Raw genomic sequence first — 26,017 nt, forward strand, 5'->3', positions numbered from 1 at the left:
AACTGGTAAACGACCCCCACCCCTCTTTCATTTGATGGCTCGTTTATCCCTACCCTTCTTAGTTACTGCACTCTTTCTTCTCTTTCTGAACAGGCTATTATCTCGGGGTAAGTTCCCTGAAATACTCCAGATTGCCTTCCCTGAGAAGTACCCTCAACTTTCTCTTGCACCTTCTTAAGGTAGTTCTAAGTTCCCGGTTTCTATCTGACCTGTGTGCTGGTAGCTGACCGAGTTGGTGGGGGCTCACCTGGCGACAGGTGCACCGGCGAGGGCTCGCAAGGTTCGGTGGTCAGTGGATGCGCATGGGAAGGAGGACTCCTGAGCTTGATACCGTTCTCCCTCCCAGTACAGGTAAAAGGGTGGCTATGCCGGCCTCATACTATATGAGACAAAACTACAGAGGACAAACAGGTTGTCAAAGCCAAAAAACTCAACGCCAAGAACCTTCACCTGTTAATAGCCATTTCTGGACCCTTTTCTGGCTCTGCAGGGACTTTCCTTAAGTGACTGGGGTGCCACGCACCTGCAGTATCTCTTTCCACGCACTTCAAACCTCATGTTGCTTATGGTGTGGCCCTACAACTTACCGAAAGTGCTTTTTAAGTAGTGGGCTATACCATAAAACTTTGGTTCCATCCAATTATGAATGAATCATCCTCCCAGGTCTTATAGGCCCCTCCTCCTCCAAAACCCATTGACCAGGAGGGAACCGATGCTGACCCTTCCGCCGTTTCAAATCCCGATTTGGATAATTCTCACTCTTTGTGTCCTTCAAAGGAGACTATAACTCCTAATAAAGAACAGCATTATGATTCCACTAGTAAAAATAATGTGGTAAAAGTTATTACTGAGTTGGGTTCTCCCTCCTCCAGAGCTTTGGAAATCAAGACTGTGAAAAACTTGTCTGTGGTCCATATCCTCCGGCTTCCTAAGTCCTGTAACTATGAGACTCTTACGAAGTACTTTGGTTGCTATGGTAAAATTACAGAAATCCGTATGTGTTATGCTGAACCTGGAAATTCTTGGGAAGCCTGGCTGTCATATACTTGCCACAATGCTACTCTGAAAGCTAGTAGCGATATTCCTAATTTGAAGGTTTGTGGAGCAGGCGTCACTGGGGCTTTATGTACCAGTGCCCCTAATGCCCTAGATGTTTATGTACCTTCTTTGTATGCTCCTTCTGAGAAGGAAAACGGCTTAAATACTTCCCACAAGGAGAGACTACCGAGTCCTCCAATGTGGTTGGTGGCCACTGCCCGGGAAGAAAACTATAATTACTATAAGTTCTGTAAATATCTGCAGAGGAAAGTTGGTGGAATTTGTAGTGGTGATATCACCAGATTTGGCAAGAACAAAGTTCTAATACATGCAAAGTCCAAAACTCAGTCTTATATGCTGAGTCACTGAACCTCTTCACTACGGGGCACATCGCACGTCTGGCAGCATCAGCTGCCCGATGTGCAATGTTGCGTCATAATAATCGCATTATAAAAAATAAAGTGAGTGCTCAATCGTTCGTTCTCTTTCACCCATGTATTTTGATAACCATAGAAAACTGATGAAGCCAGTTTAGAGAGAATGAAAATTATGTAGGTACGACTACAATATAATCAAGATGGCGACGTTGCCAACATCGAGTACCCACTTGCTCCTCATGCCGCCTACATAGGCATCACCGTATGGAAGTGGTTAAAAGCTGAAAGTGATGAGATGCTGAAGGAAATTAAGCCACACATAGACTTCAGCTATGGTAGATGTGTCATATATGACAAAGACCTATACGATCTTGAAAAGGAAGAGATTCTGGACATGTGCTCTGATGACATCTTCCATATCCGGAAACTACGGGGCACCAAAATGATTGTACTAACCTTTACTAGCCCTGACCTCCCTACGCATATCATAATTGAAAATGAAAGGATTGCTCTGTGCCCTTTTAAGCGAAAGCCATTACAATGTTTCAAATGCCTTAAATTTGGCCATACATCGACTGCTTGCAGTGGAGAGCAACTGTGTGCTATATGCTCCTACCCCATTCATGGTGAATGCACAACACCACCCAAATGTGTGAACTGTGGCCAGGATCACCAGGCCCGTGACAGGACTTGTCAGTCCTATAAGGATGAAGAAGCAGCACTCCAAAAATCCAAAGCAGAGCATATCAATATCTGATACGCAAAGAAGCTTCTAGGCCAAACTAGAACATATGCCCAGGTCACAGAGAGACGAGCTACTGTCTCTAAGGCACCTCAGCCTACCGCTTCACACGGTAGAACCCATGAGGTAACAGATACCCGCCTGAAACAGGCTTCGACCGTTGCTGAGGTAGCACCTCCCAGCTCCCCCACCCCTCCTTCTCAGGAGTTAACTCAGGCATCATCTGTGCCCGTTATTGAGGGTTCAGAGGACATTCCCTCACTAGTGAATGTGCATTCGCAAGAAGATGCGCGGCCAGCAAAGAGTGTTATGGCGGAGAGATCCCCAACACATGGTAAGAAAAGGGGAGGGACATCCCCTACCCCTCCCTCTCCTACCCTGAGCATCCCTACCTCAAACAAATATAAGGTGCTTTCATCGGATCCTACTGGTCCTCAAAAAACTAATACATCCACACCAAACGCATCAAAGAAGATCAAGATTGAGAGCCACAATCCTGGCCGTATTAACTCCTCTCAGGGCAATTCAAAGGATGAGAGATCTAGAGGTGGAAAGCCTCCAGCCGGAATTGCTGGCAAGTCTACCATCTCTAGACAAAACACTGATCAGGCAGAAAAGAAAAAGTCTCTTAAAGTCGGAAGTGGAAAGCTCCCTAAATAAAAATGTCCATCATACAATGGAACTGCCGAGGTCTCAACAGTAGCTCTGAACACATCCAAACACTGTTTAGAGACTACAACACCATGATTTTGTGCCTTCAAGAAACAAAACTAGGAGATACAAATTATAATCCTGGACTCAATTATAATTTTCATAGATCACCCCCTATTATTGAGGAGAGGGCACAGGGTGGCACTGCTTTCATAATTCACAAGTCTATTAGATTTTCTACAATCCAGCTCAATACAGACCTTCAAGCCTGTGCTGTACAGGTTCAGCTTGAGAGAAAGATCACTTTGTGCTCCCTTTATTTAGACCCTAAATTTGAAAACCACCTTTTCGATGGCCTTAGGTGAAATAGACAGCTGGATGTCTCAGATATCCAAGACTTAGTGAACCAGCTCCCTCCACCATTTATTTTAATGGGTGACTTCAATGCCAAACACACCTTATGGGGTGACGTACAATGTGATAGATGGGGTTACATCATTGATCAGCTACTTGATGCCAATAATGATTTAGTGCTACTGAACGATGGCTCTCCCACTCGATATTATATTTTTCATAACACCACCTCAGCCATCGACTTAACTATAAGCACAGCATCCCTCTGGTTGGAGTACAATTGGGCTGTTGATAGAGATCTGCATGGCAGTGACCACTGGCCAATACTACTTCAGCATGTTAAAAGTATCCCATCACCCTGCCTGCCAAAATGGAAGATCAAGGAGGCTGATTGGAAAGAGTCAGCTATCAATGAATCACACACCAATTTTTTATCCCCTGTTGCTGCTTATGCCCACCTTTCACAGACCATCATAGATTCTGTGCAACAAACCATCCCCAAAACTGCTGGCCTACCCAGGCGCCCTGTAGTCCCTTGGTGGAATAAACAGTGTGAGGTTGCTAGGAAAATAACCAGGACATGCCTTCGTAGATTGCTCAGGTCACTGTGTGAGGCAAACCGACTTGCTTATTCTAGAGCCCGTGCAAGACAGAAGAAAATATTTAAAGAAGTCAAGCGTGAATCCTGGAAGAAATATGTTTCAGAATTAACCAATGCTACCCCTACGAGTCAGATTTGGAATAAAATCCGTAAATTACAAGGTAAATTTGTACCGACTGCCTTGCCCATTTTAGAATCTAACGGTACTCAAGTTTGTGACCCGAAGAGGGTTGCTGACATCTTGGGTGCCCACTTCGCTAGTGTTTCAAGTGCAGCTAATTATGCTCCTGAATTTCAAATACACCATGACTCAGGAACAGTTCTCCCTCCACCTTCAAACAATACAGTCCTTTAATCTACCTTTCACCTTCGATGAAATGAAACATGCTTTATCAAGCTCAGCCCTCACTTCCCCTGGCGATGATGACATCAGATATGAGATGATTGCCAACCTTCCCCAGTGTTCACAGCTGTTCCTGCTTATGGTATATAATGGTCTATGGACCACACACTCTTCACCTAATACCTGGGATCTGTCGATACTAATCCCCTGTCATAAGCCAGGGAAAAACCCAGAACTTCCTGGAAGCTATAGACCTATTGCCCTCACTTGCTGTCTTTGTAAACTCTTTGAGAGAATGGTTAATAACAGACTTGTCTGGTAGCTAGAATCCAGAGTTACTGTCAAACAGGCAGTTTGGATTCCGGAAGAATCGCAGCACACTTGACCCTTTGCTAATACTCTCATGAGAAATCCAAAATGCCTTAGCTAGAAGACATCAAACTATTGGTGTGTGCTTTGATTTAGAGAAGGCCTATGACACAACCTGGCAGGGTGGCATCTTGAAACAGTAAAATCATGGGGCATTGGAGGCCACATGTTTGCTTTTGTACAGAACTTCTTATCAAACCGACGACTAAAAGTCAGAATTGGATCTGTATTTTCATCTTCTTATCTGAAGGAAGAGGGGGGTCCCCCAGGGTAGCATGTTAAGTGTTACGCTATTTGCAGTGGCCATTAATAGCCTCATGGACCAAATACCACCGACAGTTCAGGGTACCCTATTTGTTGATGACCATGCTATTTACTGTAGTGCCCCAACTGCCCTTGAAGCTGGTAGAAAAATACAAGCTACGATAAATGCAGTCACTACATGTTTCAAGTTCTCACCTCAAAAAACTAAGGCCATCAGATTTACAAGGTGTAGGAAGCGAGAAGAGATACCAACTCTCTTTTTGAAGGGAGTTATCCTCCCATATGAGAGTGAGGTGAAGTTCCTTGGTGTGATTTTTGACAAGGGCCTCACATTTGTTTTCCATGTTAACGACTTATGTGTTAGAGTACGACAGTCCACCAACATTCTGAAAGTTGTCTCACATTATGATTGGGGATCTGATTGTACTATTTTATTAAGGCTCTATAAAACTGATTATGCTTGCCAGATATGGCTCTGCTGCTAGAACCACCCTTGAAAAATTAGATGTTGTGCACAATCTGGGTTTGAGAATCTGCACGGGTGCCTATCGTACCTCCCCTGTGGACAGCCTATATGTGGACTCAGGTGTACCACCTCTTTCCTTACGCAGAGAGGAGCTGGGACTACGATATTTGGCCAAATGTTTGACATCAAAGGATAACTTCAACTTTAAATTTGTTATGAACCCTTACGACATCTCTCCAAATAGGCCCCGTGTCCCTAAGCCACTGGAGGTTTGATTGGAGAAAGAATCTAGAGAGATCGGTCTCTATGACTCTACTATAGCCAAATTAGGCCCAACAAAGTATCCTCCTTGGTGTAAACCCCCTGTGGAGATTGGCATTTGTACCGGTGGTAAACAACACCATGACCCTCAGACTGTCAAGGCGCAATTCTCAGAACACTCCTCTAAACACAACACCTCTATCTCTGTCTATACCGATGGCTCTAAGTCTAAGCGAAGTGTAGGCTGTGCTGCAGTTTTTAACGGAAAAATTTATTAAACGTATATTACCCTCTCTTTGCTCAAATTTCACTGCAGAAGCTTATGCAATACTCCTGGCAGTGAAAGAGATCTACTACAGTTGCTCAAACGAGCAAAGTTTTATTATCTATACAGATTCCAACAGTGTTTTAGCTTCTCTTCGGCAACTTTTGTCCACTCATCCACTGGTGCAAGAAGTGCAAGATTGGCTGGTCCTCCTTCACTCACAAAAACGTACCAAGGTGAACTTTTGTTGGGTACCTGGTCACACCGGCGTCATGGGGAATGAAACGGCAGATAAAGCTTCAAAGTCGCCAGTAGCTGATCTACAGCAGACTACTGCCATCCATATACCCTATGGCGACCTTAACGAGATTATACACACTCGTATACAAAATAAGTTGCAGCAAAGATGTAGCACCTTAACTGATAACTTGAAGCTAAAAAAGATCCATCCCTTCATAAAGAAATGGGAATCATCCAATTGCCCAAATAGAAGGAACAGCATCATCTTGACCAGATTGCGAATCGGACATACACATCTGACACACAGTTTTTTAATGACAGGTGGCGATGAGCGGCAGGTACCATTCTGCCGTACATGTCAGGCTCACATTACTGTACAGCACTTTTTAACAGAGTGCATATGTTTTCATCGTGAACGATGAGCATGTTCAATCACAGGCAAGTCCATGACGGACTTGCTTGATGATAACTGTGAAGTAGCCCGTGTGGTCAGATTTTTAAAGCTTATCAAGTTTTATCACCTATTATAACTCACTGTAGTTTTCAATTTTATTATTATTATCTTTTTAATGAAATCACTGAACTTTTAAGCTTTCATCCGCCTTTTAGTTTTCATAGCGCTGAATAGCCCTTGATGCTTGGCTTTTGAGCCTAAAACTCATAAACTAACCAACCTAAGCCAGTTACTTGGCTCATTGCAACAACCAAGGGTGAACAAGCAAACTTGTATACTTTTAGGAAACAATTAAAGCTTAAAGCTGGAGATATGGAAAATTCCAGAATTTCAAGATTTGGACGAACAAGTTTCTTAATACATGCTAAGTCTCCCACTCAAGCAGCAATGATATCCAACTTAAAAATCAAGCCTGATGGAGTCATCAAAGAAATAAAGCCCCATTACATCTTTAGCTATGCCAAGGGGGTTATTTTCAACCAAGACCTACATGAATTGTCAGAAGAAGAAATTTTTGAGATGTGCCCCGAAACAATATGGAAAGTTTATAAAATTCCAAGATCTCACATGATTGTTGTCACATTTAACAATGAAAACCTCCCATATTATATTATAATTGACAAGGAAAAAATGAATATTTGCCCTTATAAGCAAAGACCGTTACAGTGTTACAATTGTTATGGCTATGATCATCCCTCAAGGAAATGCACAAGGAACAAAGTCTGTGGTAATTGCTCCCAAAATGAACACGGAGACTGCGACCAACGAGAACTACGTGTAAATTGTAAAGAAAATCACAACGCTAAAAACAGAATCTGCTCTACATATAAAAAGGAGCAAAAAGCTGTCCTGAAAGCTTCCATAGAAAAAACAAGCATAGGACATGCAAAGAGGCTGTTACTAAAAACAACCTACAGTGAAATTCTTCAAACAAACAAACCCAACACCATTGTAATATCCTCGACAAACAAGGATAAAAACTACAGACCTTCAGATGAAACCTCTAACACCCCCCCCCCTTTTTGGGGGGTCACTGGACTTCCTCGAGGACCCACCGGGCTTCCTCAGAGACCCTCCAAACTTCCTCAGAAGCCCTCCGAATTCCCGCGTAGGACCCCCAGGCTTCCTCGGAGTCCCCCCAGGCTTCCTCGGAGGCTCCCCAGGCTTCCTCAGGGGCCCCCCAAGCTTCCTCGTAGGCCCCCCAGGCTTCCTCGGAGGCCCCCCAAGCTTCCTCGTAGGCCCCCCAGGCTTCCTCAGAGGCCCCCCAGTCTTCCTCAGGGGCCCCCCAGTCTTCCTCAGGGGCCCCCCAGGCTTCCTCGGGGGCCCCCCAGGCTACTCCACAGGCCCCTCTGGCTTCTGCGTTGGCACATGAAACATCCTCAGAGCCCCCTAGGGCCCCCATGGGAACACACCAGACTCCTTCCAAGACCACCAAGCCTCCTACAGAAGCCTCACAGACATCAACAGTGACACGCCAAACTTCACCAGGGACACCCCAGGCTTCCTTGAGCGCCCCCTGGATTCCATCTGCTTCTGAGAACCACAAAACAGACTCTTCCCCAGACTATTGGACCCTAACCAAGAAAAGTCACAACCTTGTACAACCAAAAGTACAAAACTCAAAATCCAAGGAGATGCAAAATTCCTATAAGAAAAGACCCCGAACTCTCTCCCCTACCCAAGTAACACCTGAAGGTGCCTGCCAAAAAAGATCCAATCACTCCACCTCGGGACCATCCCACTCAGGAAAGAAAACGTGGAAACCCAAAAAAGAGACACCTAAAACAAGCCCCACTAGAGACCCAATAAAAAAGCGACCTAAATAATGTCTCTTATCCAGTGGAACATATGTGGTTTCAACTCCAACCTAGAACAACTTTGGATCCTTTTTAAAGAACAAAGTCTCTGCCATTTGCTTACAAGAGACTATGCTATGAAACACTTCCCCAAATTTAGGACATGAATATGCTATCTACAGATGCCCACTTCCTCCAGGTGTACCTATACAGGGAGGACCAGTCATAGGTACAGGCATAATTGTTTATAAGTCAATGAATCATCAAAGCCTTCACCTAAATTCAGCTTTACAAGTATGTGCAATTCAGATTTTTACCACTAAATGGATTACTCTATGCTCATTATATCTGGAGCCTGCACTAGAAAACAGATTGCAAGATGAATTGGGCAATCACCAACAACTAAAACTGGAAGACCTTCAGAACCTAATAGACCAGCTACCCCAACCATTCATTTTAATGGGGGATTTTAATGCCAGACACAGGCTGTGGGGAAAAAAGAACATGTAATCGTTGGGGCAATATAGTAGAAAACCTACTAGACAATAACGACATCGTACTACTAAACGAAGTTCCCCAATCAGATACAATATCACCCACAATTCTAAATCTGCCATTGACCTCACGATCTGCTCCTCTTTGTTGAGACCAGAATACCAATGGTCTGTGGACGAAAATTTATACGGAAGTGATCACTTCCCTATCCATATGAAATTAAATAGAAATATTCCATCCCCTTGTTTACCAAAATGAAGAGGGAGATTGGAAAACATACCAAGACTTCACAAAAATTGACCAAAATAATGAAGATTTTCCAAATGCCTATGTTGCCTACGAACATCGAGAGAGAATTATGATAAAAGGGGCCATGAAGTCTATACCAAAAACTCAAGGAAATCCTAGATGCGCTCTAGTTCCATGGTGGACAGATGCCTGTGCCTTAAGCAGAAAAATCACTAGAATCTGCTATAAAAAGTACAACAGACACCTATAACAGTTAACCTAATAATTTACAAAAGAGCACTGGCCAAACAAAAGAAAACATTCAAAAAAGCAAGGAGAGAATTGTTTATCTGATACATAAGTAAATTGAAACAAGACTCTCCCGTAAGCTTAGTATGGAACAGAATCTGAAAACTGATGGGAAAATTAGTACAGTACCATCTCCATTACCAATCCTTAAAATTAACAATGAAATAATTTCTGATCCCCTTGAGGTAGCAAAAATGTTTGGATGATACTTCACAAACATTTCAAGTGCTCTCCACTACACTCCCTTCTTCAGAAATATTTGAGAAAGTACAATAGTTGTCCCTCCAAAAAGTAAAAACACGGAGGCATATAATCTTCCCTTTACACTAACAGAACCAGAATACGCAATACCTCTATCATCTCCAACTTCACCTGGTGAAGATAATATAATTTACTCAATGATTTCACATCTTCCTACATGCACCAAAGAATTTTTCCTAAATATACTGAACAAATTTTGGACTACAGGATCTTCACCAAAGTTGTGGAAGATTTCGGTCATTATAACCAAACCAAAACCAGGAAAAAACCCATCTCCCTCAAGGGTATAGACCCATTGCTCTAACCAGTTGTGTATGCAAAATATACAAATGAATGATCAACACATGTCTTGTCTGGATTTTAGAGTAAAAAAATCTCCTCTAAAACAGCCAGTTTGGCTTCAGAAAAAACAGAAGCACTATAGGCCCTCTGATATTTCTTACCCGAGAAATTCAGAATGCTTTTGCCATACAGAGCCAAACCATAGGAGTCTTTTTCGATCTAGAAAAGGCTTATGACACCACCTGGCATGGTGGCATCCAAAAACAACTTGCCGAATGGGGTGTAGGAGGAAAAATGTTCTTTGCAATTAAAGATTTTCCTACTGATCGTATCCTAAAAGTAAGAGTAGGTTCATCCCTCTCTTTGCCTTACACCCAGGAAGAAGGCATACCCCAAGGAAGTGCCCTCAGCCCAACATTGTTCAACATAGCCATCAATGGACTACTAGAACAAGTACCGATCGAAGTGCATAGCTTGGCATATGCAGACAACATTGTTCTAATCTGTAGCAGACCATCAGCACTGGAGGCAAGCCAGAAAATACAGACTGCCATTGACTCTACCACTGCATGGGCAGAAAAAAGATGCTTTAAATTCTCCTTGGAGAAAACTAAAGCAGTCCGCTTCTGCCAAAGAAAAATAAGAGAAGAAATCTCAACCCTAATGCTGGAAGACTCTATTCTTCCATACAAGGATCAGATCAAGTACCTGGGACTAAGCCTTGACAAAAAAACTAAACTTTAATACACACATTAATGAAATAATACATAACGTGAAACAACGCCTCAACATCTTAAAAGTAGTTTCACATTTCAACTGGGGAGCTGACAGAACAGCTCTGTTACAAATATACCAAGCTTTGTGCCTAAGCAAAATAGATTATGGATGCCAAATCTATGGGGCCACCTGTAAAACCACCTTAGAAAAACTAGATACGCACCTGCACAGGTGCGTATAAAATGTCACCCATAGACACCCTAAATGTTAAAGCCGGCATTCCTCCTCTTCCAATTAGAAGGCAGGAACTAGGATAAGATACCTAACAAGAGTACTGTCATCCAAAAACAACCCAAACTACAAGTGTTAGAACACCCAAAGACAGAGCTCCAACTCGACCTAAGCTCTCCAAACTGCTGGAAGTTAGACAGGAAAATAGTACCAAGAACATAGACCTGACCCCTCTACACATTGAAGAAAGTTTACCAGATAAATACCCTCCCTGGTGTAGATCCAAAATCAACATTTGCACTTGCTGGTGTAAGAAAAATAGCTGCCCAGAGTCCGAACTAAGAAGTAAATTCCTTGAACACAGCAGGACCCACACAGATGCATACATACATATACCAAGGCTTTTTCCCCCTTACAAGGGAGGTAACCAAAAAGGAAAAGGCATGAAAACATTCCCACCCATTCCATCCCTCAATACACTCCACTCCCCTCCACCCTCCCTCTTATCTTAGCACCTCCTGGATGACGGGTCATCCCTGCACCTTGTCCACTGCCCTGGGTCACAAGCAGTGTCGCAAGACACAGCACATCCACAGCAAGGCCATTTCATTAAATCGGCGACCCCCCCCCCTCTCCGTTCCCTCATGCATAAAAGGAGAAATAGGGAAAAAATCCCTTCGGGCTGCGTCAAAATTTTGCTCACACATACTACCTCACTCCCCATCCCCCCACCCATTCCACCTCATGCATCACAACATTATCCATATACAACCATTCTCCGTTCACCCCTGTCTTCTGTCCTCTCCCGTCCTTCCTCAACAGACACTCCCCTCTTCCCCAAAGCCCCCTTCACCCCATCCAAGGACATCCACTCATGTTCACTCCCTCCACACCTGCCTTCCATACCTCTTTTACTAGTCTTTCTTCACTCATTCTTTCCATGTGTCCAAACCATCCTAATACTCTTTCATCAACCCTATCTCCCAACTCCCTTTCCACCCCTGTTCTCCTCCTCACCTCCTCATTTCTCACTCTTTCTAGCCTAGTAACCCCCATCATACTTCTCAGACACCTCATCTTAAACACATTCAAACTCCTTCTCTCTTCTTCTCTTGTGTTCCATGTTTCTGCCCCATACAGTGCTGTTAGCACAATCACTCCTTCATACAGTCTCCTCTTAGCATCCATTTCCAAATGTCTATTCCTCATTGCACTCTTTAATCCACCAAGGCATTTACTCGCTTCTCTCAATCTACATTCTACCTCCACCTTCACTCCATCTTTTCCTGCCACATTTGCACCCAAGTATCTAAAACTATCCACTTCCTCCAGTTGCTCTCCCTTAATGCTCACTTCCAGTCTATTGCCACTTTCACCCCTTGTACATCTCATCACCTTACTTTTACCCACATTTATCTTTAGCTTTCTTCTATCACATACTCTCCCAAACTCTGTCACCAACTTCCTCAATCCCTCCTAGTGCAGTGTCGTCCACAAACAACAACTGGCTCACCTCCCACTTTTCCCCATTTTCTTTAACCATCTCCAATCCCTGACCCACTACCTTTGCATTTACTTCTCGCACTACCCCATCCGTGTATAAGTTGAACAGTCTATACACTGACGGATCAAAAACTGCAGACAGAGTGGGTTTCTCAGTGATTACCCCTCAATCTATTATAAAAAAGAGAGCTCATTTTAACATTTCTATTTTTACCACAGAACTGCTGGCAGTTCTTAATGCTTTAATTTATATTTTTAACAATGCATCTGACAAAAGATTTGTCATATATACAGACTGTAAGAGCATTTTAACATCAATAAAATCAATATTACCAGTCAACCCCATTATCGGACAAATACAAGATTGGCTGGTCCTCCTCAGTAACAGAAAGAAAATAACTGTGAACTTCTGCTGGGTTCCTTCCCATGTGGGAATAAAAGGAAACGAGTTAGCTGATACTGCAGCTAAAGAAGCAGCTGGGCTGGCTCATATCTCCCAACTCAAAATCCCCAAAATAGATTTTAAAAACCGGCATTAGAAGTTACACCAGAGAACAGTGGCAACTTCAATGGAATAATGGAAACAACAATTTAAAGCTCAAATCCATCAAACCTTCTGTCATCCTTTGGAGTCATTTCCAGGGTGACAGGAGGACTGGTATCGTCATGACTCGCCTTAGAATCAGGCACACCTTTTTAACCCACAAGTACCTATTGACAACTGGAGCGGAGAGACAGGCTCCCCTCTGCCCCACTTGTTGAAAGAATCTCACAGTAAAATACATTTTAAAGGAATGCCCACAATTCAACTCTGCTAGAAGACACAATCTTCTAGAAGGGCTTACCATCACTAAAGTTTTAGGAGAGGACGCTCCCATAGATCGGATAAAATGTTTTTTAAAGGAAATATATTTGTTCTACCATATTTAAATTTTTACAGAAATTGAGTGGATGAATTGGAACAAGTAAATGTTTTAAAGAATAGGTACATATATATGTGCTGAATGGCCCCAGGCTCCAGCGCTTGGCATACTAGCCAAAAACTTCATAAACCAACCAACCAACCAATCTCTCCTCATATGACAAGTTTGCAAGTGCAGGTGCCATTTTTGTTGCTGCTCTCTGGATTCTTTCTATTTTCTTTATATTATTTTTGGTACAGGGTGACCACAATATCGCCGCATATTCTAGTCTAGGCCTTATCAATGTGACCAATATTTTATCAATCATTTCTTTGTCCAAATATGTAAATACCACTTTTATTAATCTTAGCAAGTTGTAGGATTCTCCAACAATTTTGTTTATCTGTTTGTCATAGGACAAGTCGTTTGAGATAATTACACCCAGATCTTTTTCGGATCTCCTCTTCTTTACTTCCTTGGTTCCAATTTTATATTGTCCTGATATTCTGTTTTTACTTTTTCCAAACTCCATTATACTACACTTCTTAATATTGAAGTCCATCTCCCATTTTTGACTCCAGTTCCATACTTTATTCAGGTCTTCATGCAGTGATTAGCAATCCTCTTCAGTACTAGGTACTAGGTGACCACAATGCGCATGTGCTTCTAGTCTAGGCCTTATCAGTGTGACTATGTAAATGCCACTTTTATTGATCTTAGCTTGTTATAGGATTCTACGACAATTTTGTTTATGTTTATCATAGGACAAGTCGTTTGAGATAATTACTCCCAAATCTTTTTCAGAACCTACTTTCTTTACCTCCTTAGTTCCAATCTTATATGGTCCTGATATTCTATTTTTACTTTTTCCAAACTCCATTATGCTACACTTCTTAATATTGAAGTCCACTTTCCATTTCTGACTCCAGTTCCATACCTTATCCAGGCCTTCCTCTAGTGATTCGCAATCCGTTTCAGTTTTTACTTTCATTAACAGTTTGGTATCGTCAGCAAAGAAGCTCATGTAACATTTCACATCCTCATCCATGTCATTCACATAAATAGCAAACATTATTGGAGCTAGTACAGATCCTTGCGGTACTCCACTGATCACCTCTTTCCAATCTGAATATTTTTCTTTAATAATTTTTTGTGTGGTACTTTGTCAAAAGCTTTTTGTAAGTCCAGGAAGGCACAGTCAGCCCACCCATTCTTTTCTTGCACTATGTCTATTAATCTTGAATAGTTTGTGGTACATGATCTTCCTTGTCTGAACCCAAATTGTCTTGGGTTTTATCATATTACAAAGGATTACAAAGGCGGAGCATGCCGACAGGAGATCTTTTGATCCATATCTAGGTCGGATGCAAAAAAAAAAATCATATTAATAATAAATTAAAACTATAATAATGTAAAAATAACAAATAAAATACATAAATAAATGCATAGGTATAGTTGAATAACAAACAAAAAGGTAAATAGTAAATGATTATAAATTGACATATAACTAATAATAAATGAAAATCACAGACAAATTATAACAAAACAAAAACAAATAATATAACATAAATTATAATCATTACAGCATCTTACTTAGGTATTTATCTAAATGATTCTTAAAGCTTCGAACTGAACTACATTGCACTACCTGTGCAGGAAGTTTATTCCATTCATTAACTACACGGTTGGCAAAGTTGTTTCTACCTACTTCCAAATTGAATCTATTTCCGGACAGTTTGAGACCATTGTTTGTTGTCTTCCAGGTGTTTTACCCATCTATTCTTGATGATTTTCTCTCAAATTTTGGCTATAGTGCTTGTTAGCGAGACTGGCCTATAGTTAGTTGGTTCTTCCTTGTTACCTCCTTTATATATTGGTACAATGTTAGCATTTTTCCAGTCTTTTGGTATTTTTTCTTCTTTGAGTGGGCAATTTATTATGTTATGTATTTTGTCCGTTAAGCCCCGTCCACATGGAGCATCATGCATCAGCGAATTGATGCAGTAGTCGTGTTGAAAACTTGACACTAGCATCCGGACGGGCTGCATCACTGCGAATACCTTGCGCGAGCAACCAGATCTCAGTCATCATTTGGCTTTGACGGGAGGAGGATGTCTGCTGACGCTCTACTCATTAAATCATTAAACCACCACAGCTTTGGAGTGTATATATTTTTCGTGCCAGCACCAGACTTCTTAGATGCATTGATGGCAGTCATTTCCCTGTGAAACTGTGTTTTCAATGTATGAGGTTTTTTGGTAATGTCTTCATTCTGCACATTACATTTTGTTAAAGAATATAAGTCAGCTTTCGATGCTTGTACTTTTTATATTTCTCATCTTATATTCTTTGCACTTGATATTCCAAATGGCTGGGTACTGCTTTAGTAGCTTAATGAAATGTAATATAATAGTCTTCATCCACTCGAACGGCTTTGCAGAAGTTGCTTGTGCCATTGTACAGTATGAAACTAGAAGAGCGAAGCAGAGCGTGTGCATCCTCTCCCTTTAACTGTCATTGACACAATGCGCAGCAATTCGGAATCAGTACGCCCCATGACTGCTTTCATGATGCTGCGACGAATTGAAAGTCACGTTTTTCAACTCATCGCTTCAATACATCGCGCATCAAAATGCTCCGTGTGGACGGGGCCTTAGTTCTTCTTTGCATTATTTTAGAATCCAATTTGCAATTCCATCCGGATCATGTGATTTCCTGACATCCAGGTTTGATAGGTGTTCTAATATTTCTTTTTGTGCTATTGTTATGTCGCTCATGGGGGAAGATCGCCTTTTATTTCCTTCATTCCAATATTGTGTTTTCTCACTGGTGAAGACAGAATGAAAGTGATTTTTCATGATTTCAGCCACTTCTAAATCTTCTGTGTATTCTATATTTCCTTGGCGTAGTTTCACCATTTTTTGCTTGTTTTTAAGTTTACCATTCACATATCAATAGAATAGTTTGGGTTGCTCTTTGCATTTATCTATATCCTTTTCATGGTTCCTTTTTTCCTCTCTTCTCACTTTAACATACTCATTTCTTTAGTTTATAGAGACTTGCCATTTTCCAGGTTTTTTATCTTTTCTCCACCTTTTCCAGTCTCTGTCCCTTCTGTCTTTTGTCTCACTGCATCTTTTGTTGAACCAGCACTTAATGTACACTCTCTCTTGCTTCTGTCTTGGTATGTGCTTATTTACCCTTTCATTGTAACTATCCATAAAGATATTCCATTCCTCTTCCATTTTTGTCTCTTCCATGTAAAATTTTTCCCAGTTTGCATTCTGGAAGAATTTTTTTTAGTCTTGCAAAGTCCGTTTTGTTGTGCATCAATCTTCCTTTACTATGCTTTTCATTCCTCTCCATGTATATTTCTTCCTTTAGTGTGTGTGAATGGACAAAGGTGGGAGACGTGCAGAGGGGGTCGTGTTAGAAGTTAAGACAGTAGGAAATGAATGAATAATTGGGATTTATCTGGCGTCACAACATCAATGGTCAGTGATGCCATAGTATTTATGATTAAGAAAAGGAAGTGGTAAAAAGCTTAAAAAATAAATAAAATAAAAAAAGATTGAAATCTAAAGATCATTGAGATCAATAGCACTAGGAAAATTAAAAATAGAATTTATATTGCAGTTACATCCCAGAACACTTCGAAGGGACAGATCTCCTTCATCTCTGTGTTTTGACAAATATTGCTGTCTTTCTCCATCATAACTGGGGCATTCCACCATAATGTGTCTAATGGTCATAGGAACAAGGCAATCATTACAAAATGGAGGACTGCCCTCCATAAGAAAGCCATGGGACAATCTAGTGACCAATCCTCAACCGGCAAAGGGTTACTTCCTGTTTTCTGTTCAGTTATGTATAAGACCAAGGATGAATAGTATCAGTAATCTCTCTCATTTTGTTACCAGCCTCAAGATCCCAATGGAACTGCCAAAGAGATGAGATCTCGGCTTTGATTAGAGGGATATACCGGTAATCTTCATAAGGTATAGGCCGTAAGCGAGGTAAGGGTGAGAGAGCAGCTTCCTTGTCCAATTTATCGGCCTGTTCATTTCCTAGTACTCTGACATGCGCTGGAACCCAGCAGAACTTTATTTCATTACCTCGACGCTTGATTAAAAAAAGCCATTCTAAGATCTTTAAAACTATTGGGTGCCTTGAGTCGAATTGTTCTAGAGACTGCAAGACACTCTTTGAGTCACTAAAGATTGTAAAACATTTGGCTCTGCTTTTCATGGAGGATATAATCTCCACAGCGGGCAGTATTCCCGTCAGTTCAGCAGTGAAATTAGATGTTGTATCAGGCAAGGTACCCTTATGATTAAAATCATTTGAGAATATTCCAAAACCAACGCCAGCGCTAGTTTTGGAGCCATCAGTAAAAACAAATACAGAGGGTTGGTGATTAAAAGAATGTTCTAAAAAAGCATTGCGTAGTTCATAATCCTTAAAATTACGCTTACAATCATTAAAATATTTACAGAAAGACACTGTGGGCAGTCTCCATGGGGGAACAACCGAATATTTAAAAGGAAGGATGGGAATCTTGGGAAGATTCATGTCCTCTAAAATCCTTTTCATCCAGTATCCAAAAGGCTTTGGAAGTCTGGGGTGATTGTTGAAACAAGTGCTGTTAAAATCTGCTTGAGCTGTTCTAAAAGCGAGAGAGTTGGGAAGCCTCTGCAATCTATGCCAGTATCTAATAGATGAGGTCTGGCGAATAAGATCTAACGACATCAACTAATAAACTTGGTATTGAGGAAGACTTGAAAACACCTGTGGCCAAACGAACTCCACCGTGGTGTACCATATCTAAAATTTTCAGTTTGGATGAAGTGGTCGATGAGTAAAACTCACATCCATACAATGGTTTCGATAAGATAAGGGAGTGATGTAACCGCAAAATTGTTCTGCGCTCAGTACCCCATGAGGTATGTGATAAAACTTTTAAAATTTGCATTTGTCTCTAGACATCGTGTCTTCAGGGTTTTCAGGTAGGGTACCCAAGAAAGGTGCTTATCAAAAATAAGTCCTAAAAACCTGGTTTCATCAACACAAGGAATCTGCTCATCCTTTAACCAAATAGTAGGGTCAGGGTACAGACTTCTTAGTCGGCAGAAATGTACAACGACAGTTTTGCTGGGTGAAAATTTAAAACCATTATTCCCTGTGGTGGGGATTCCCTATGGTGGGGGAAAAGAATACTGCCACCAAGTATCCCACTTGGATCGTAAGAGGCGAGAAGAATGGGATAGGGATTGGGACTAGGCATCCTTCTCCTTGTAGCCCCACAGAGGACATTCCTAAACAAAAAAGAGAAGGCATAAGAGGGTCTGGAATTTCTCGGACCAACGCCCTAAGGTTTGGGTCTTTTAATGTGCGTGGATGTGGTACATATGAGAGTAAAAGGGAAGAGATAGGTAGTATGTTTGTGAGAAGAAAGATGGATGTGTTGGCTTTGTGTGAAACTAAGTTGAAAGGGAAGGGTGAGTGTAAGTTTGGGAGTGTATGTGGGAGGTTATCAGGAGTGAAGAGAGGGCGAGGGAGGGAAGGGGTGGCTATACTAGTAAGTGAAGAGATAGGTAAATGGGTAGTGGAGTGGAAGGAGGTTTCCTCAAGGATAATGTGGATGAAGGTGAAACTGAGAAAGGAGATGTGGGTTTTTGTAAGTGCATATGGGCCTAGCAGTGAGAAGAGTGTAGAGGAAAGGGAGGCCTTTTGGATAGATTTAAATGAGTGCATAGAGGATTTAGGAAGAAATGTCAATGTAATAGTACTGGGAGACCTTAATGCTAGGGTAGGAAAGGATCCAATTGATGGAGTGGTTGGGAAATGTGGAGTTCCAGGAAAGAATCATAGTGGAGAGTTGATGGTGGAAATGTGTCTAGAAAGAGAGTTGATGATAGCAAATACAGTGTTTCGGAAGAAAGTCAAGCATAAGTACACATGGGAGAGGATGGTGGAGGGAAGGGTGGTAGATAGAGCGCTAATGGATTATGTAGTGGTAAATAGGATTATGATAGGAAGAGTTAAGGATGTACATGTGCTAAGGGGAGAGGGTGGGGGGATATCAGATCATTTTTTGGTGGAAGGTAAGTTGAGAGTGGAGGATAGATGGAGAAAGAGGAAAGGGACAAAAGGTAGGGAGATGCTTAGAGTGAGATCTTTGAATGAAAAGGAAAAGGAGAAGGAGTACGGAAAGAAGCTGAAGGAGGAGTGGGAGGGAGTAAAGGATAGAGTAGAGCTGGGTGTGGAGGAGGAATGGGGATGGTTCAAGGAGGGAGTCATAAAGTGTGCAAGGATGGTGTGTGGAACAAGAAGGACAGGGGGAAATAGAAGAAAGGGTAGTGAATGGTGGGATGAGGAAACAAAGAAGGTTGTAGAAGAGAAGAAACGAGCTTTCACAGATTGGTTACAAAATAGGACGAGGGAGTCATTTGAGAGGTACAAAGAAAAGAAAAGAGAAGTAAAGCAAAAGGTAGAGGAGGCAAAGAGGAGAGCAGATGTGAAATGGGGTAAGAGTATGACAGAAAATTTTGAAAGTAATAAAAAGATGTTTTGGAAAGAAATTAAGAGAGGAAAAGGAGGTGAATCAAGTAGAGAAGAAAAGGTAAAAGGTGCAGATGGAGAGACGATAATGGAAGAGAAAGCAGTAAGGGGAAGATGGGCAGAATATTTTAGGGAGTTGCTAAATGTGAAGGATAGGGAAGGATAGATAGCTGCAGTGGGAGATGCGAAGAAAATGAGAGTGATGAGTGAGGAGAATGGAGTAGAAATAAGGAAGGATGAGGTGAAGGCAGTTGTTAAGATGATGAAAGTAGGTAAGGCACCTGGTCTGGATGGATGCCATGCAGAATGTCTGAAAAAGGGAGGTACAGTGATGGTGGACTGGTTGGTGAGGTTATTTAATGTTTACTGGAGAGAGGGTAGAGTACCGGAGGACTGGAGGAGTGCCTGTATAGTTCCTCTTTACAAGGGAAAAGGGGACAAGTGTGAATGAAGTAGTTTCAGAGGGATTAGCTTGTTAAGTGTAGTTGGGAAGGCTTATGGGAGGATCTTGATTGAGAGGATTAGGAGAGGAACAGAAGGAGTAATTGGTGAGGAACAGTGTGGACAGGTAGAGGTTGTGTAGATCAGATCTTTGTGGTAAGACAGCTATGTGAGAAAACTATAGGAAAGGAAGGATATTTTTTGGGCTTTTATGGATCTGGAAAAGGCTTACGACAGGGTAGACAGAAAGGCACTGTGGGAGGTTATGCAGATATACGGGATAGGAGGAAAGCTTCTCGGAGCTGTCAAGAGTTTTTATGAGAGTAGTAGAGCTTGTGTCAGGATTGGAAATGGAGAGAGTGAGTGGTTTGAGGTAAAGGTGGGACTTCGTCAAGGATGCGTTATGTCGCCCTGGCTGTTCAACTTATACATGGATGGGGTGGTGCGAGAGGTAAATGCAAGGGTGGGTCAGGGATTGGAGATGGTTAAAGAAAATGGAGAAAAGTGGGAGGTGAGCCAGTTGTTGTTTGCGGACGACACTGCACTTGTGGCAGGATCGGAGGAGGGATTGAGGAGGTTGGTGACAGAGTTTGGGAGAGTATGTGATAGAAGAAAGCTAAAGATAAATGTGGGTAAAAGTAAGGTGATGAGATGTACAAGGGGTGAAAGTGGCAATAGACTGGAAGTGAGCATTAAGGGAGAGCAACTGGAGGAAGTGGATAGTTTTAGATACTTGGGTGCAAATGTGGCAGGAAAAGATGGAGTGAAGGTGGAGGTAGAATGTAGATTGAGAGAAGCGAGTAAATGCCTTAGTGGATTAAAGAGTGCAATGAGGAATAGACATTTGGAAATGGATGCTAAGAGGAGACTGTATGAAGGAGTGATTGTGCTAACAGCACTGTATGGGGCAGAAACATGGAACACAAGAGAAGAAGAGAGGAGTTTGAATGTGTTTAAGATGAGGTGTCTGAGAAGTATGATGGGGGTTACTAGGCTAGATAGAGTGAGAAATGAGGAAGTGAGGAGAACAGGGGTGGAAAAGGAGCTGGGAGATAGGGTTGATGAAAGAGTATTAGGATGGTTTGGATACATGGAAAGAATGAGTGAAGAAAGACTAATAAAAGAGGTATGGAAGGCAGATGTGGAGGGAGTGAACATGAGGCGACGTCCTAGGATGAGATGGATGGATGGGGTGAAGGAGGCTTTGGGGAAGAGGAGAATGTCTGTTGAGGAAGGATGGGAGAGGACAGAAGACAGGGGTGAATGGAGAATGGTTGTATATGGATGATGTTGTGATTGCATGAGGTGGAATAGGGGGTGAGGTAGTATGTGTGAGCAAAAGTTGACACAGCCCGAAGGGATTTCTCCCCGTCCTCTCCTTTTATGCAATGGGGGGACGGAGGGTCGCCGATTTAATGAAGCGGCCTTGCTGTGGATGTGCTGTCTTGCGACACTGCTTCTGACCCAGGGCAGTGGACAAGGTGCAGGGATGACCCGTCATCCAGGAGGTGCTCAGATAAGAGGGAGGATGGAGGGGTGTGGAGTGTATTCAGGGATGGAATGGGTGGAAATTATTTTATGCCTTTCCCTTTTTGGCTACCTCCCTTGTAAGGGGGAAAAAGCCTTGGTATATGTATATGTATTATCATCGGCCCATAAAACTATGCTATTGATGCAGAGTTGTAGTTTTCTTTCAGCTATTGCCATGTTACTAGCTCTATATGAAATGGAAAGGTCATCTACAAAAAGGGTGGCAAGTATATCAGGAGGAATCACAGATGTCACCCCATTTATAGCCAAACTAAAGAGAGTGACACTGAGAACACACCCCTGAGGTACACCTTCCTGTTGTCTTATTTCAGATATGACATTCCCAACTCTTACTCTAAAAACACGATTTGCTAAAAAGTTCTTGATGAAAAAGGCCATTTCTCCTTGAATGCCAATAGCATGTACAGCCTTAAGAATACCATGCTTCCATGTGGTATCATATGCTTTCTCTAAGTCAAAGAAAACACTGATATGATGTTGCTTAGAGACAAAGGCTTTACAAATAGAAGATTCCAGCTGAAGAAGGCATCTGCAGTGGAGTGCATGCGACGGAAACCACATTGAATATCAGATATGATGTGGTTTCGTTCAAGATACCAGACTAGTCGAGCATTCACCATTTTTTCTAAAATTTTGCACATGCATCATGTGAGGGCAATAGGACAGTAATTTGATGGAATTGAACCATCTTTATTAGGCTTAAGAAAAGGTAAAATAATACCCATTTCCCAAACACAGGGAAACGAATGTTCAAACCACATCCTATTAAGAAGTGCAAGAATAAAACCTTTAGTTAGAGGAGATATATGTTTCAACATGGCATATGTAATGTCGTCAGGACCTGGAGAAGTATCACTGCAGGAGTTCAAAGCTGAATCATATTCCTTTTCAGTGAAAGGGAGGTTATAGGATTCTTCATGAGGAGCAGTGAAGTCAAGATTACGTTGTTGTTCTTTCATTCGGTATTGATATCCAGGAGAGCTGTTGTCTGGTTTAGATATATTAGCAAAATGATTTGCTAAGGCATTACTGACATCTTTAGGATCAAAGACCAAAGAGCCATCTAATTTTAAAACAGGTGGAGGGCTAATGAGGTATTTCCCCGATATTTTTTTTAAGTTTTTCCAAACGATCGATGCCGGTGTTCTATAGTTGAATGATGATAAAAATTTAGCCCAAGACTAGGGTTGCCAACTCTGTTAAGCTACAATAAAGGACATTAAAACTTTTTTGATATTTATTTAAGTGGCTCATCATAATAGATGCCAATATTAAATGCAGTTCAAAATTACATTTCTCTTACCTAAATGAAAATACAAAAACAAGAATGAGAAGACATTTATTTTACCTTGATCAAAGGATCCTAATCTTTAAAACTATATTTGCTGGCTTTTTACTACCTTCAGAAAATTTGTATTATCTTTGCTGTTTTTAGCAAATTCCAATCTTTTATGTTAAAATGTATGAGAAGCTCATTCTTAATTCAACAGAGCATCAGTTCCTATCATATTGCCATTTAAATGACATTAAACTAAAAAGTCTCACAATAAGATGATGTTCCAGGAATTTATAGTACAAAAGAAACTATTTCGAAAACATTGATACATTTAAAGTCCATAGATTTAAAAATAAAACATCACTTTCTGGTTGTTGTTTTTGAGCTTATGAAGAGTTTAGAGCTTTTGATAGTGTTGAAGTGTCTGAATTAATACTACTTCATCAAAAAGTTCATCCATCTTAAAGCTTTTCTTCTAGCTTCAAATGTTCTACTAATTCTACAAATTTCTGAAACTTTGGGAAATGAATGGCCTGAGAAGGGTTTGATAATTTGCCAAATGTTGAATTTCATTGAAATCTATTCTGTTTTTCCAAATATCTGTTAATAACATGAAATATTGGCACTACTATTACAAGTTTTCTCATAGATTTCACTATTCTTCTGATGTTTATAACAAATTACAGCTCAATTTTGTGAAGGGTCTCATCATTACATTGTTGTATAATACACCATATTTGTTTTGATTCTTAACGAGTTCAGTTGATAGGCGGAAGTATTGCCTTTCCAAATGTCCAACAGCACCTCCTTTCTTTCTCTATTGTTTTTCTTTTCTTTTTTCTTGGTAGTGGTTCTCATATTTAGTAACATAGTTTACTAATTTCCCAAAACGAGTGCCTTTTTTTTTTAATGTAAAATTGAGTTATACAGTGTACTTGGGAAGGCTTATGGGAGGATCTTCATTGAGAGGATTAGGAGAGGAACAGAGGGAGTAATTGGTGAGGAACCGTGTGGGTTTAGGACAGGTAAAGTTGTGTAGATCAGATTTTTATGGTAAGACAGATATGTGAGAAAGCTATAGGTAAGGGGAAGGATGTTTTCTGGGCCTTTATGGATCTGGGAAAGGCTTACGACAGGGTAGACAGAAAGGCACTGTGGGAGGTTATGCGGATATACGGGATAGGAGGAAAGCTTCTCGGAGCTGTCAAGAGTTTTTATGAGAGTAGTAGAGCTTGTGTCAGGATTAGAAATGGAGAGAGTGAGTGGTTTGAGGTAAAGGTGGGACTTCGTCAGGGGTGCGTTATGTCGCCCTGGCTGTTCAACTTATGCATGGATGGGGTGGTGCGAGAGGTGAATGCAAGGGTAGTGGATCAGGGATTGGAGATGGTTAAGGAAAATGGAGAAAAGTGGGAGGTGAGCCAGCTGTTGTTTGCGGACGACACTGCGCTTGTGGCAGGATCGGAGGAGGGATTGAGGAAGCTGGTGACAGAGTTTGGGAGAGTGTGTGATAGAAAAAAGCTAAAGATAAATGTGGGTAAAAGTAAGGTGATGAGATGTACAAGGGGTGAAAGTGGCAGTAATCTGGAAGTGAGCATTAAGCGAGAGCAACTGGAGGAAGTGGATAGTTTTAGATATTTGGGTGCAAATGTGGCAGGAAAGGGTGGAGTGAAGGTGGAGGTAGAATGTAGATTGAGAGAAGCGAGTAAATGCCTTGGTGGTTTAAAAAGTGTAATGAGGAATAGGAATCTGGGAATGGATGCTAAGATAAGACTGTATGAAGGAGTGATTGTGCCAACAGCACTGTATGGAGCAGTGATGTGGGTAGCTACCGAACCATGCTGTTGCCTCAATCCCAACACGAGAGCAATTTATCTTGCCCACACCGCCTATGTGTAGTTCGTGACTAGAGGCTTCCAGAGATCACCTTCTCCTGCCCCCATCGTCACTAGCCATCGCCATAGGGCTTTCTTTAGGGTGATTATGGATGGAGGGTTGATTTGATGATTGCTCGTGAAGGATTTCATCTTGTGAGGTCATCAACAAAAGGTCAATTCCGACAGAAGAAGGGGAAAACTGAAAATAGTAGGAGGATTGAAAGTTGGTTGCTCTTGGTCTGGGCGCTCAGAACTGGCCTTAGTAGCGTGGTTGTACCTGCTAGGGTGTGTGATTTCCCTGCTACCTTCGCCCAGTTCTTCATCGCACCTCACAAGCCCCACCACCACATCAAGGTAGCAAGCCGTCGGTGGGGTGATGGCTGAGAAGAGAGTATGCACAAAGGGTGCTGCAGAGGTCCTTGTGAAGTGCCATCTTGGGATCCTGAGGTAGCTAATACACAAGTTTGGCATGAAGATAAGGGTGAGCGAGGTACCATCAGGAATGAACATAGGAGATGTGTTAACCAGAGTGAAGAAAACCTACTGAAAGTGAAGGAAGAACATGATAAGGGGAAGTTTGAAATGTGTGCTGCAAGGTCCTTCCATGCAAAAAGTTGCATGGAACTCACTACCTAGGTACAGGTCACTGTTCCTGGCAAGGAAGGTTGACCTGAATACATCGAGGGAAGAAGTCCGGCAGGTGGTGAGAGCATGTGTCCAATGTCAGTCAATAGACCCTGCCCCAAGGCCACACTCGGTGGGGGAATTCAGTGGGGGAGAAAACTGGAGGAGGCTGGCGGTTGATGTAACCCACTATTAGTGAGGCAGGTACTTATCAATGGTCGATTACAGCCCGGGATGCTTCGCTGTATGGCAGGAGCTGAAGATGGAGACTGGAGAGGAGATTGCATGGGTGATGAATGAGATATTTCTGGAACAGGGCCCAGTGGATGAAGTCCTGATGGATTATAGTATGGCATTTCGGTTGGAGGCACTGAAAGACATGTTGGGCAAGTGGAACAAGAGACACTTCTTCCGGGCTGCTTACTGGCCAAGCAGAAATGGAGCAGTAGAATGACACCATTACACAATTAAGTCCATTGCTGAGAGGGCACTAATACCACCTACAGAAGCAGTTTTCTGGTATAACATGTCCCCCAGGTCA

General features: G+C 41.8%; 1 protein-coding gene across 6 annotated transcripts in view; it reads right to left on the reverse strand.

Annotated features, from left to right (window-relative positions):
- Positions 1 to 26,017, reverse strand: part of Mppe (Metallophosphoesterase) — a 284,426-nt gene that overhangs the window by 220,567 nt on the left and 37,842 nt on the right. The window lies entirely within an intron of this gene.

This window comes from Oratosquilla oratoria, chromosome 3 (assembly GCF_046742065.1).
Source record: "Oratosquilla oratoria isolate Oo_2021 chromosome 3, ASM4674206v1, whole genome shotgun sequence".
Taxonomy (NCBI): Eukaryota; Metazoa; Arthropoda; class Malacostraca; order Stomatopoda; family Squillidae; genus Oratosquilla; species Oratosquilla oratoria.